The sequence below is a fragment of the Lissotriton helveticus genome, chromosome 4_1, assembly GCF_964261635.1.
Source record: "Lissotriton helveticus chromosome 4_1, aLisHel1.1, whole genome shotgun sequence".
NCBI classification, from domain to species: Eukaryota; Metazoa; Chordata; class Amphibia; order Caudata; family Salamandridae; genus Lissotriton; species Lissotriton helveticus.
In genome coordinates, this window is record NC_136063.1 from 1,195,486,097 (window position 1) to 1,195,498,865 (window position 12,769).

Consider the following 12,769-nt stretch of genomic DNA (forward strand, 5'->3'; position numbering starts at 1 on the left):
TTCCGCACTGCCGAGACGCGTGCGCTCTGGCTGACGTCACCAACCCGGCCCACCGACGATGGCCCCTCGGTGGATGGAACGCGCTGCCTATTTAACACTGGGGTTTCCGTACACCCGGCACCAGCTGTTCCACACCGAGTGTCGCGTGTGTTGTGGGGGTAGGTGTGAGAGGCGATGACCGCACGCCGCCAAGGTAAGTGCTGAGTGTTGTGTGACTGTGGATACTCAGGCTCGCTCGGTTTGCCCGCGAGTCAGACGCGGGCTAGTCCTGTCTCGTGTTGACCTCTCTAAACCCCTTCTAAGATTGCTCGTCGGATATATCTGTACCCGGTCATGTTCATTTGAGCAGCGGAGTGATATTCATAGTTGGTTGCTTTGCATGGGCGGCCCAACAGCGCGGCACAGGCCCCCAGCCTTCGCTCCTAATCACACATCCCGTATGGTGTTTTGCAGTGTGGGGGACGGCTTCGCCTGCTGCAATAGTGCTGCCTGGGTTTTGTTCATCCGGGCCAGGTCTTCTATGTCTGCGCTGGTCTAAGTGAATCTGCACACAAGGTCCAGTTTCTTTTTCCCTGGCGACATTCCCGAGTGGTTGGGACATTGAACCTTGCCTTTGACCACCCAATCTGTCTGTACTCAACGCAAAACCTCTTTGGCACTTGCTCCTTCCTACACATGGTACCCTCTAGATCTTGCTCTTCCTTACAGGTACCTAACCAGACCGTGCAGGTCCCACAGGAACAGTCTGCGAGGCCCGGCAGGGTGTCCCTAGGGTAAGAACCCACCTATTGAATTTATCTTGGCTGTTGTTGTCTTCGTCATTTTATTTAGCTGCACTCCCCTTTTTCCGTACTGGTGCAATTCTGTATTGCAATCAAACTGTGGTCTACCATTGGGTCCCAATAACTGGGGGTGCAACCTCTGTTGACCGCTCACGCGATCCCTGTGGCGGGTTCAACTATTGTTATCATACAAACATTAGTATCTATGTGTTTTATTTGGAGTCTGTTGACCCTGGCCTCCTGCCAACATGACACTGAATATGTTCTTTTTTATTCCTTTAGGGTCACCATACCAGAGTAGGACATTAAGCCTGCCAATTACCGACCTAGTGAGGTTGTAGTTTTTCTTTTTCTTTCTCACAATTTGTTCACTGTGTAGTACTGTCACTATAGGTCCTGAAGAATTGCCCGTTAGGCAAGAAACATGTCGACCTCACCAGAGGGTCGAGATAGCTAGCCACTACCTTGCCTGTCTCTCTATCTCCCCTCCCACTTTTTAACTAAGGGAACCAGCCACATCAATAAAGGTCATTGTGGACTGTTTCACCTTGTTTTAATTCACTACTCCCGCACGACTACACGAGTTTTTCTGAACCCCTCACACGCACTCACCAACTGGCCGGAACAGAAGAACTCCGACAAAGAGCACCTATAAGACAGTTTGAAGTGGTGGGTTGTAGAAAAAGTGACAGCCAACCCACGTGGTGGAGATTTCCACAGTGTTCTCAATATGAGGGAGTGTAAATGGATACATTGTTTGCGAACAGTGAACGCTGGACTGAATGAGCTGGAGGAATTTATTAGACAAGTTTCATTACTAGGGACTTAACCTATGAGTAGAACATCAATCTGTAATTTTTGATCTATATATTTGTATGTATTATTTTCCAAATTGTATTGAGCTAATGATATGTATAAAAGTCCTGTTTTGTAACATATCTAATGATTCACTGAGATTGTGGATAATTTGGCATGTTTTACCTTGACATATCACAACTCTATGTGCCATGTACTTACAATTGTTTGTGATCTGAATTGAATATAGCACCGATTGACATAACTCGTATACATCGGTTAGCTGTTCCCAATCTAAAATGGCGCGTGTTCAATCGCGTCCGATTTCAGAGATCGGGTTTTGAACATAAATTACGGGTTGGTCACAGGACGATATAATGAATTGATGCAACAGTATAAATGGGAATATACATTTTAAATTGTATGTCCCGGTTTATGAAAAGCCTTTCCACTACGATATATTCTAAATTAAATGTCCCGGTTTACGTAAAGTCCTTCAACTATGTCTACCTTTGGGTAGAATAGGGATTCGACACATGAATCACGTGATACTTCCTGAAACGCGGAAGCCTTTCAGAACCTTTTGGAGGTTGGGGGATCGAGTAGCCTGCAATTGCGGCAGTACGGTAAGAGACTGCTCTCACAACATGGAGTTTTGTGCTGAGCTCTGCCAATGTGTGACATACTAGTCACTTTGGGAGTGAATTAAAAAACGCAGCAATGCTTTTTTCTCTCTCCTCTTTACAGCTTCCTGATCATTCGGGACAGGAGCGAGTTTTTTGTGACTTGAGGCACTAATTTAAAGGTAAACATTTTGGGTGTCATTAGACTGCTGACTTTATATATTATAAGTCGTATAGGACATATCCTTATGGTATTCCTTCTTTATAACAGCTTTCTGATCGTTGGATACAGGAACTTGACACAGCTGATTAGAAAATTCTTGAATATGTTGGGAAATGGATGATTAATCATCAATAAGGTAAAATATCATGCATAGACCTACGTGATTGCAATGCACGCATGGCCTAACAGTATGAGTTGCCTATATCCTGCTTAATTATGTTTTGCAGCAGTGGATTTTACTCGGTCCAGTAAGGAGGCACACCTTGTTGGCCCTGACCCCGAGGGTAAGCACTCTGCCCTTGTTGGGGTTTTAATTAACTTGTATCAATATATCACTACAATAGGGTAATTTTCCCCCACCCCCCTTTGTTATTTCTTGCAGGGTCATCTGTTACCCCTTGTTGCCCATTTAACTTCTGTCCTGATGAAGACTCGCACGGTGCAGGTTCAACTTACTGGACAACCATAAGTCGAGTCGAAACGTCGACGTTATTATCACTACCGTGGACCCATATCTGTGATAAAAAAGTGCACAAAATTGACATTGATGTCTTTTATTTGGACTATACTGACATTAGTTGTTCTGATTGTTTTGTGTGGCCAGGTAGTTTGAATACGGAAAATGTTCAAACCGTAAATTGTATAATAATGTGAACATTCTGTTTATTATTACTTTGTCTTTCTTTTTCTTTATCCACTACACCCTCTTCTGATCACTGTTCTTGTGCACGTGTCTTTGGGCGACTTTCTATTCTGAAAAATTTATGAATTATCAATTTTATGTTCTAGAGACAATAAATTAGATCTTGTACTCTGATTTGTTTTATGACTGGTGTAGTGATACCTTTTGTGCTTGAAATAACTGAGTGCATTATTGCATAGGTGCGGATTCTATGTGAACACCTATGAACAAATAATTATACCCATGCAGCCCCAGCAGATGCAAGCTCCCGTACAGCCGCAACAGCAAGTATCCACATACCAAATGGTGTCCCAACCCCAAAATACTATACCCCAAAGAGGAGTGGTGATTACTCCCAACAACCCTTTCACACAGGGCACCATCCAGCAATACCAAGCTGGAGGATACACTTGCTAGGACAGCCCACAGACAACTTTTGTGTGCCCAGTTTTATCGTGCATCATGAGCGGTGAAGATGACCCCACCGTCCTGGTCACGATAAATAACAAAACATATAGCTTCCTCATTGACACAGGCGCCACGTACTCCTGCATTACAGGCGGACATCTGCCTATTTCCGATCAAGTAGCGGACACACAGGGATTCTCTGGGGCAATAGCAAGGGTCCCCTTTACCAAGCCAATACCTCTACAAATAGGAGACCGGGTGCTGGAACAACCACTGCTTTATTCACCGCACTCTCCAGTCAACCTTTTAGGGAGAGACCTCATGGCAAAACTGGACATGACCATTCACTTCCATGAGAACGGACCAATGGTTTGTTCTATACCTGGCACACCCCTAGCACGGATGATGGCACTCACTGTTGACTCTTCTTTGAAGGTTCAAATAAGGGCTCGCCCTGTGGATGAGCAAGCGTTCTCTACCGCGGTGCACATCGTTATAGCCAACACACCTGAACTGCACCAACGCACTGTCCAGCTCCCAAAGGAATTTCTCTTTCGCCCACAGTCCCAGCACTACCAGATATCGGACAAAAGCATGATCCTAGGCATACTCGCTCTTTACATTACACCTACCTACGGAGCATTCCTAGCAGGAGACGACAATATGCGCTCCTGGGCCTGTGTAATTTTCATCGAGCCCGGACACCAAGTTAGAGACATCTCAGATGAGCAACTCTTTGGTGATCCTGATGAATATCCGATCACAGAGATAATCTATCAGTATGAGGTACCTCTCTCGGTGACAGTGGAAAAGAGAACACCCGCTGCCCCACCGAAATATGATTCTGTGCGTGAAGCAGACTTGGCACAAGTCCCGCCACATCTGTGGACCACTGGTCCCAATGATGTAGGCCTCATCCGTTCTGCCACTCCGTTTAAAATAACACTGAAACAAGGCGCAATTCTACCCAGAATTAAACAGTACCCCCTTTCTAAGGAGGCAGAGGAAGGCATTGCCCCAACCATACAAGCCCTTCTAGATCAGGGGGTTATATACCCCTGCATCTCTTGTTGTAACTCCTGTCTTTTTCCTGTTCGAAAGGCTAAGACTAATCAATGGCGTTTGGTACACGATCTTCGCTCGATCAATACCATAGTGGTACCAGAGTTTCCCATTGTTCCAGACCCTTCTGTCATCCTCACAAATGTTCCCCCGAATGCGCAATACTTTTCCGTGATTGACCTGAAAAATGCGTTTTTCAGCGTCCCCCTTCACCCAGACAGTCAGTACCTATTGGCTTTCTCGTACAAAGGTGTGCAACTGACTTACCGACGTCTCCCTCAAGGGTACTGTGAGTCTCCTAGCGTCTTCAACAGAGTTGTCAAAGAGGACGTATCAAATTTCCAATGTGACAGCACCTTGCTGCAATATGTCGACGACATTTTGCTCTGCAGCACTACAGAGCGGTAGTGCAGAACTGATACCGTCTCTCTGCTCACCACGCTAGTTCACAGAGGCTATAAAGTGGACAAAAACAAACTTCAGTACTGCCAAAGAGAGGTACAATATCTAGGCCAGATACTCTCAGCATCGGGGAGACGAGTCACGCCAGACAGAGTTGAAGCCATCAAAACAACACCTGAGCCCCTAACTGTAAAAGACATGCAGAAAGTCCTTGGACTAGTCAATTATGTCCGTCAATGGGTCTTTGATTTCTCCACCATAACAGCCCCCTTGCTGAAAGCAGTTAAAGCAGCAAAAGACAGACGAAACAAATTAGACTGGACACCTGAAATGACAGCTTCCTTCAAACAACTCAAAGATGAAATAACAAACGCACCAGTGTTAGGCACACCTGATTACACAAAGGAATTCTACCTGTTCACTCACTGCAATGGTCAGGTCATGACTGCAGTCCTTACTCAGAAATACCCCATGGGCCATAAGCCCATTGCCTACTTCAGCGGTATGCTAGACTCAGTCATGAAAGGTCATTACCCCTGCCTACAAGCTCTCGCTGCTGCATCCTTTGCTGTGGAGAAAAGTACCCCCATTGTCATGGGATCCTCGCTGACACTGTACACCGAGCACGCTGTCTTTGCTATCATTCAAAAGGCCAAGACAACATTAACAACACAAAGAGTGTCAGGGTACGAAGTCATATTATCATTGCCCTCTCTGAAAATTGTCAAATGCCACACAGTCAATCCTGCCACCTTCTTTGCCCATCCCATTGCAGCATCAGACGATGACACTCATGACTGTGCCACATACTCTCCAGATGAATAAGGAGCAGCAAAAGAGGACCCCCTGCCAGCCAGCACAGTATACTTTGTTGACGGCTCCTCCACCATTGACCAGGAGACAGGGATCAGGTACACAGGAGCAGCAGTGGTTAGAGCCCAGCAGCACGAGTCCTCCGATTCCTTTGACATTGTACAGCACATTACATTGCCTCCACATTACTCAGCCCAAGCTGCTGAATTAGTGGCACTAAATGCCGCTCTAAACCATGGGGCCGATGACCGCATCACAGTCTACTCAGACTCTGCATATGTCACAACAACAACAACACACTCAAGCATCCTGTGCTGGAAAAGGCGCGGGTTCCTCAAATCAGATAGAACACCCGTGTGCCACAAAGATATGCTGGAAGAATTGATTGAAGCACTCACACTTCCAACTGAAGTAGCTGTTGTCAAATGCGCAGCACACACTAATGGACAGAACTTTGTTTCCAGAGGTAACGCCCTGGCAGATTGGGCAGCTAAAGCTGCGGCCAGGGGCCCCTTACCTGTGATTGCACCATATCATCAAAATACCCCTATCTTACTTGTTCAGGCTATTGCTCCGTCAGAACAGACAGAACAAAGAATAATTCCAGCGGAACGAACAAAGACGCATGACGATAGTGTAGCTCCAGCTCAGCACTCAGAGACAAATAATTACAATTCTGACGCAACTGTTTTCTGCCCTATCGATGACACACAACAATACGATCACATTGCCCAACTACATCTCAGGGAAGTACAAGAAAGTGCACCACAACAAGAGAAAGAGCTATGGAAGAAGAGGGGAGTACAGCAGGACGCTGCTGATTTTATCTACAGACAGACCATATCAGGGAAACCCGTCATGCCACAAGCCTTACTGCAAGTGGCACTGGACCAACTCCAAAATCCCGCACATGTCTCCCGAGATAACATGTCCACAACACTGCAAGCAGATTGGTTAATTCCCAATGCCCACAAACTAATACAACTCTTTGTTAATAATTGCCTCATCTGCCAAAAGTATTCACCAAATCCAACGCTCAAAACAGTTGCTTCCACCATTCTCAAACCCTCTGGCCCCTTCAAAGAACTCCACCTCGACTATGTTGACATGATCGATCGGTGCCAAAATTACCGATATCTCATCGTGGTGGTATGCCCATTCTCGCGATGGATCGAAGCTGGACCATGCGTCCACTGCGATGCCAAAGCAGCAGCCACATTCCTACTGCGTGACGTCATCTCACGCTTTGGAATTCCCGCCGCCATAAGAACGGACAATGGAAGCCATTTTTCAAACGCCATCTTCTCCTCCCTGACCACAATGCTAGGCATCAGACACAAACTAACATCTGCCTACCATCCCCAAAGCAATGGTATTTGCGAGCGCCTCAACGGCTTGCTCAAAAATAAAATAAGCAAAATCAGCGCCACCATCGGTAAGAAACGGCTCTACTGCCTTCCACTTGCCCTCTACTCATTTAGAAACTCCCCAAGCACGGATCACCACCTCACGCCCCATCAACTTGTCACCGGACGATCCATAAATGTAGCTGTCCCCTCCACCAGCTCAAAACTGACAGGGAGTCATCCTCTGAGATTGTGAAAGCTGAATTGTATGATTTTGTCTGCACACTAACCCGCGCTACGCAGTTCCTTTCTGCCCAGGTGTCCAAAAGGAAGGAGAAGAGCTCCAACGATCCAGAGCTGCCACCTATTCGTCCTGGGACTCTGATCTTCGTCCGGAGGCACGTCAGGAAGTGGAAAGACCCCAAATTCGACGGTCCCTTTGCAATGACTGATTCATCCCCAACTGCCGTCCGGATAGCTGAGCGCAAGGCATGGATCCACCGCCGAGACGTCCGGCTCGATCCTGCGCCTCCGCAGCAACAGACAATGGACTGAGAGAGGAAAATGACATGCCCATGGTCCCCCTGAATGAGACAGCGGTTTCCCATCCACTGCAGAAGACGAAGAAGAAGAAGAAGGCACCCCCGTGCTGTTCCAGGAAGTCAGAAGCCGTGAGGGGAAGTTTTGTACTCTTATCACATCTATGTTCTGTATCATTGTTGGAGTGGCACTAATAACTTTCAATTGGTGTGTCTATTTTCTTGCTGTAAAAAGTTTTAATGAGATAGGTAACAAAAATGCCTTAGCACCATCCACTGTCTCAGCCACTGTACCAGCGGTTACACTCAAGCAGCAGAAAGCAACTCACAGCACACTAGGTCCTAAACTCCCAGAAAATAGCACTGCCAGCAACACGCACACTAGTGGGTATCTCAAACTCTCACACTTCACCCCAGGGGAAAGGAATGGCTCATGGAATACAGCCACAAACGTCACAGAACAAGTCTCCCGCCGTCGCCTTCCTCGCCACCATAGAACCCGCAGATTTGCCTTCGCCATCCCTCCCTACTTAACAAAGTCAAAACCCCGTATCCCTTCCCCATTCGTCCCAGGTTCCCATATAGAAAGTCGAATCAAGTCTAAAGGATACCCATCCAAAACATTCCAACATCTTGTAGAAATACAAGAAGGTCTAGGGCCCATGCTAGACCTACAACAATCCATAAGAGATCACTCAGTCCACTCCTCCCTAGGAGAGAACTAGGAGAGGGACATGACAGCAGTAGGGAAATCAAGAACAAACGATTCCTGTTATGTATGTTCATACATCCCCCATGCAGTAGGGGCTGACAGACTAATATTTCCTAAAGAGGTCCCCCCACACATCGCGATGTGCCTTCTGCACTTGTATCTTTGCCACTTAGAGGGACAGATCCCGATCAATATGGTGGAATTAGACACTGAAGTTGTAAATACCACAGTGTGGGACTATACCCCCATCATATACAAGATTGTCACCGGGACAGCCGCCCTCACTAAAGAAATAAAGCACTTGCATCGAATGAAACACAAAGACGCACACTATTATGAGTCAGTACTTAGGAAACAAGGATTTGCCGCAGTAACGGTACCCTCAGTAGATTGTGATCTGTCTATCCCACACGATGAAAGCGCTCGTCCATGCACCAATAGAACTGTGCTGAACATGCGCGCCCAGCTTTATGTTAAAGATAAATGGGTACATGTCCATACCTTACTTTGCAGAGCAGCGTCCTTAGGCCCCCCTTGGGCTGGAGAAACAGACTGGGTGGGAGACATTGACTGGGATGTTGAGGAAAGCTGCGAAGACATGTGGAATAGGGAAGGACAGAGATACACCTGGGATGGGGAAGGAATGTCCGAAAACAAAAAAGCATTTAAACTAAAAAATCCTTGTCTTTGTTTCATAGGTAATGGCTCCATCTCTGTTGGGCGTAACACAGACTGTAACAAAACGATCTTCAATTTCGATATGCAGTTTGGCACCTCCGCATTAATGGACTACTACTGGCCCTTGGAGAACACCTATATCTCCACCTACCTCCTCAGTGGCTCGGACTGTGCTCTTTGGTGACTTTGCATGAAGTTCATATGTTTGTGCCGGCATTGAATGCCTCCCACATGCTGTCACACCCCATGTCAGGCGACGTGACATTCCTCCACCGCCACCGGCGAACAGCGGAGTACTTCGCAGGTGAGGCTCTTGGTAAAGTTCCAGCCGAATTCCGCCTCTTCAACGAGGCCCAACTTTTCTTCGGAGGGGCAATGCCAATCTTCCAAATGAATGCAAATGCCCGTTGGCTGGAAGTGACCCGCTATGAGGTCATGAAAGCAATCAACAGCACCAGAGACGGACTAAATGCAATAAGGGAAGAACTGAGCCCATTGTGAGTAATGGTTCTGGAGCATCGTTACTTCCTTGACATGCTGACTGCCAAAGATGGTGGTCTGTGTCATCAAATAGGAAAATCCTGCTGTACATTCATACCAGGAAATGACGAGGATAACGGATCGATAGCAAGAGCCATTGAGGAGTTGACCAATTTAGGAAAAGAAATGATCGATTAAGGAGGTGCCCCTGCGGACATTATTCCAACAGACTGGTTCAATCTTGACTGGATGCCTTCATGGCTCACAGCAATCTTGAAATTGATGATACCGATTGTTGGGATTCTCATAATACTGTGTTGCACTTTTCAGATAGGGATCCATTGCATTAAAAGATTAAGGGGCTCATTAGGATTGCGGTTTTTCCGCATCCTCTGGGCCGGCGGAATCCACCGCCGGCCCGGAGGATGCGGAAAAACCGCAGCGGACCGACCAAAGACCCACCGCCACATTAGGATGGCTGGTGGGTCCTGGTTTCCGTCCGCAGCTTTTCCGCCGCGGTTGGCTTACAACCGCGGCGGAAAAGCTGTAATATGGTGACGGTGTCTCTCAGACACCGTCCACCATATTAGGATGCACAGAAAGAAATGCTTTTACACGGCGGATATTCCGCCGTGTAAAAGCATACGGTGCTTCACTGCGGGGGCCCGTTGCGGGCCCCCTGGGTGAAGGGGGGTGGGGGGTGCACATGGGGGGTACCTACGGTACCCCCCTGCATATTTATGCAGCAAGCGGCAGGCACCGCGCGGTGCCTGCTGCTTGCTGCATACATATGCAATGTATGCTTTTTTTAACATTGCGGCGGGTGCAGCTTGAAGCTGCACCCGCCGCAATGTTAGATATCCAGGATGTGACCGCCAGGGTGGCGGTCAGATCCTAATTTGCACGGAGGGACCGCCGCAGCCCATGCGGACGGTCCCTCCTACTCTAGGGTGGCGGACGGACGCAAGTCCGTCCGCCATCCTAATGAGCCCCTAAATACAAAGGCAGTAGAGATGAATTATGCTAGCACAGGGATCTACCGGATAGCGAAGTATGAAGACATGGATCGAGTTCCCGGGGATGGGACGGGAGTACAATTAGAAATGAGCGAGATAGCAGCACCTGGCACACACCATGACATACCAACTGCTCCCCCTCTTCCCCCAGGTAGAGACACCCTGAGCAAGAGCCCTACAGCAGCCCAGTATGAGCGTCTGCTTAATGACGGAGATGCAGAATATGTCAAAATACTCCTTAGGTCAGATGGAGAAACAGCGAAGAAGAAAGAGCAGGTCCATGGCACCTTTAAGTGTTATGTTAACGACATACCCTGGATACCCCCACTGGCTGTAGGGTCGCCAAGATACTCAGTTAAGAGTGTGTTCATAAATGAACAAGACAGGGGAGATGGTGAAGGGTTAAAATCACGCTCTACCATCTGATCACCAAAAAAGAGCACTTCTTAGCTGCCTTGATAGGGAAAATGTCACATATGGGCCTTGCAGAGAGAACCTGAAAATATGCTTCAAACCCTCAATTTTTGCTATGCATGATCAGCAAATTAGATCCCACAAAATCCCTGAATCCCGGGGTTATAGACCCAAGGCAAAGGCCAAAAAGACATGCCTTAGACTAATAGTGTGCACTAGGCCACAATAATGTTAAAAATGCATTTCTGCTACACTGAAAAATAACGTGGTAAATTGGACTGACGTGAAGTACAGTAATTTTCCACCACATCAAGATCAACGCCCACATACACGTACACAAGATCCAGCTGGTGCAGGTTGACTCATCTCGGGGACTTTTCCACTGAAGTCTTGTTTTGAAACTTAGCTTGCCGAAATAAGCCGCAACTTCTTGCAAAACTAGCACCTAGCGTGAGTTCCGGTCACACATACAGTTTTAGAAATGTACAGAACAAGATGGTCTCTGTTTATGTTCTGCGGTCAAGCATGGCCAACCGACCGTTAGGACACCCGACCGCCCCCACTGTCCTAGGACAATGCGGTTAAGCCACCTGCATCAGAAAGTACGTCAGGACAGTGTCAGTTCTGTTATTTCAGGTATAAAAGATTCACCATAACAATTAGAAGGCAGAACTTTCCACGCTGACTTTTTGGGTGGTTCTCCGGTCGACCGACTATCTGATTTGGGACACGCAGACCTACTCTACCAGGTGATGCCTTCCTGAATGAGAAAGCAGCTTAAATTCTCTTAATTATCTCAATTTGCTAAGTGCTTGTCATCCATACCCAAATCCTTGCATTAGCTAAGATATCTTTCTAGCATTAGGTTTTCTAGGGTTCTTTCCCCTGGGCAGGTGCTTTAAGGCACTTTAAGGCACTAGGCCGGATAGAAATGTACTCTATATAATCAAGCTGAAATTCAGTTATGCCTTTTTATGAATCTTAACCTCTGGTATTTTATCCTTGCTTAAAATATTTAAACCTGCAATGATTGTTCTCATAAGGGAAATTGTGTAAAGGCAATTCAGGTGCAGAATCATAACATCACAACCAGGAAGTGTGACTGCCCATGCTGCACCTGATTGCCTGCACCTGTTCCTGAGTCAGTTACTGCCTGAGAGACAGTGAGGTGGGAGTGTGGTTTTGTCTCTGCAAGTAAAAGTAGCTGCAATGGAATCCGAGGGTGCGGAGGAGCAGGCTGAGGAACAGAGCAGGAAAAGAAAGCAAAAGTTCTCAGAGAGGGAGCTTAAGATAATGACTGAGGAGGTAGTGAGGCAACATGACCTCCTGTTTGGGAAAGCCTCACTCCGTGTTCCTGAGGACAGGAAGAGAAAAATATGGACTGATATCCAAGAGAAGGTAAATGCCATAGGTGTAACCCACCGTACCACCGAGGACTTAAGGAAGAGGTGGTACGACATGAGGCAGAGATCCAAGGAGAGGGTGACCACCAGATTGGCAGAGGGAAAGGCAACTGGAGGTGGGACCTCCACTGCACCAGATCCGACGCCCCTGGAGGAGTTGGTGGAGGGCACACTCATTCTTGAGGCAGTAACGGGTGTGGCTGAACTTGATAGCTCCGACAACAGAGACACCAGAAAAGGTAAGATGCATCCCAATATCCCCAAAACATACCCATCCCACTCATACCTCAAAATACCCATGCATGAATAGGAATCCGGTCCATGTTTTGAGGGTCACCCAGTATTGCATTTTGGGAAACGTAGTCTCATGCACTGAAACTTGGTCCTGTGA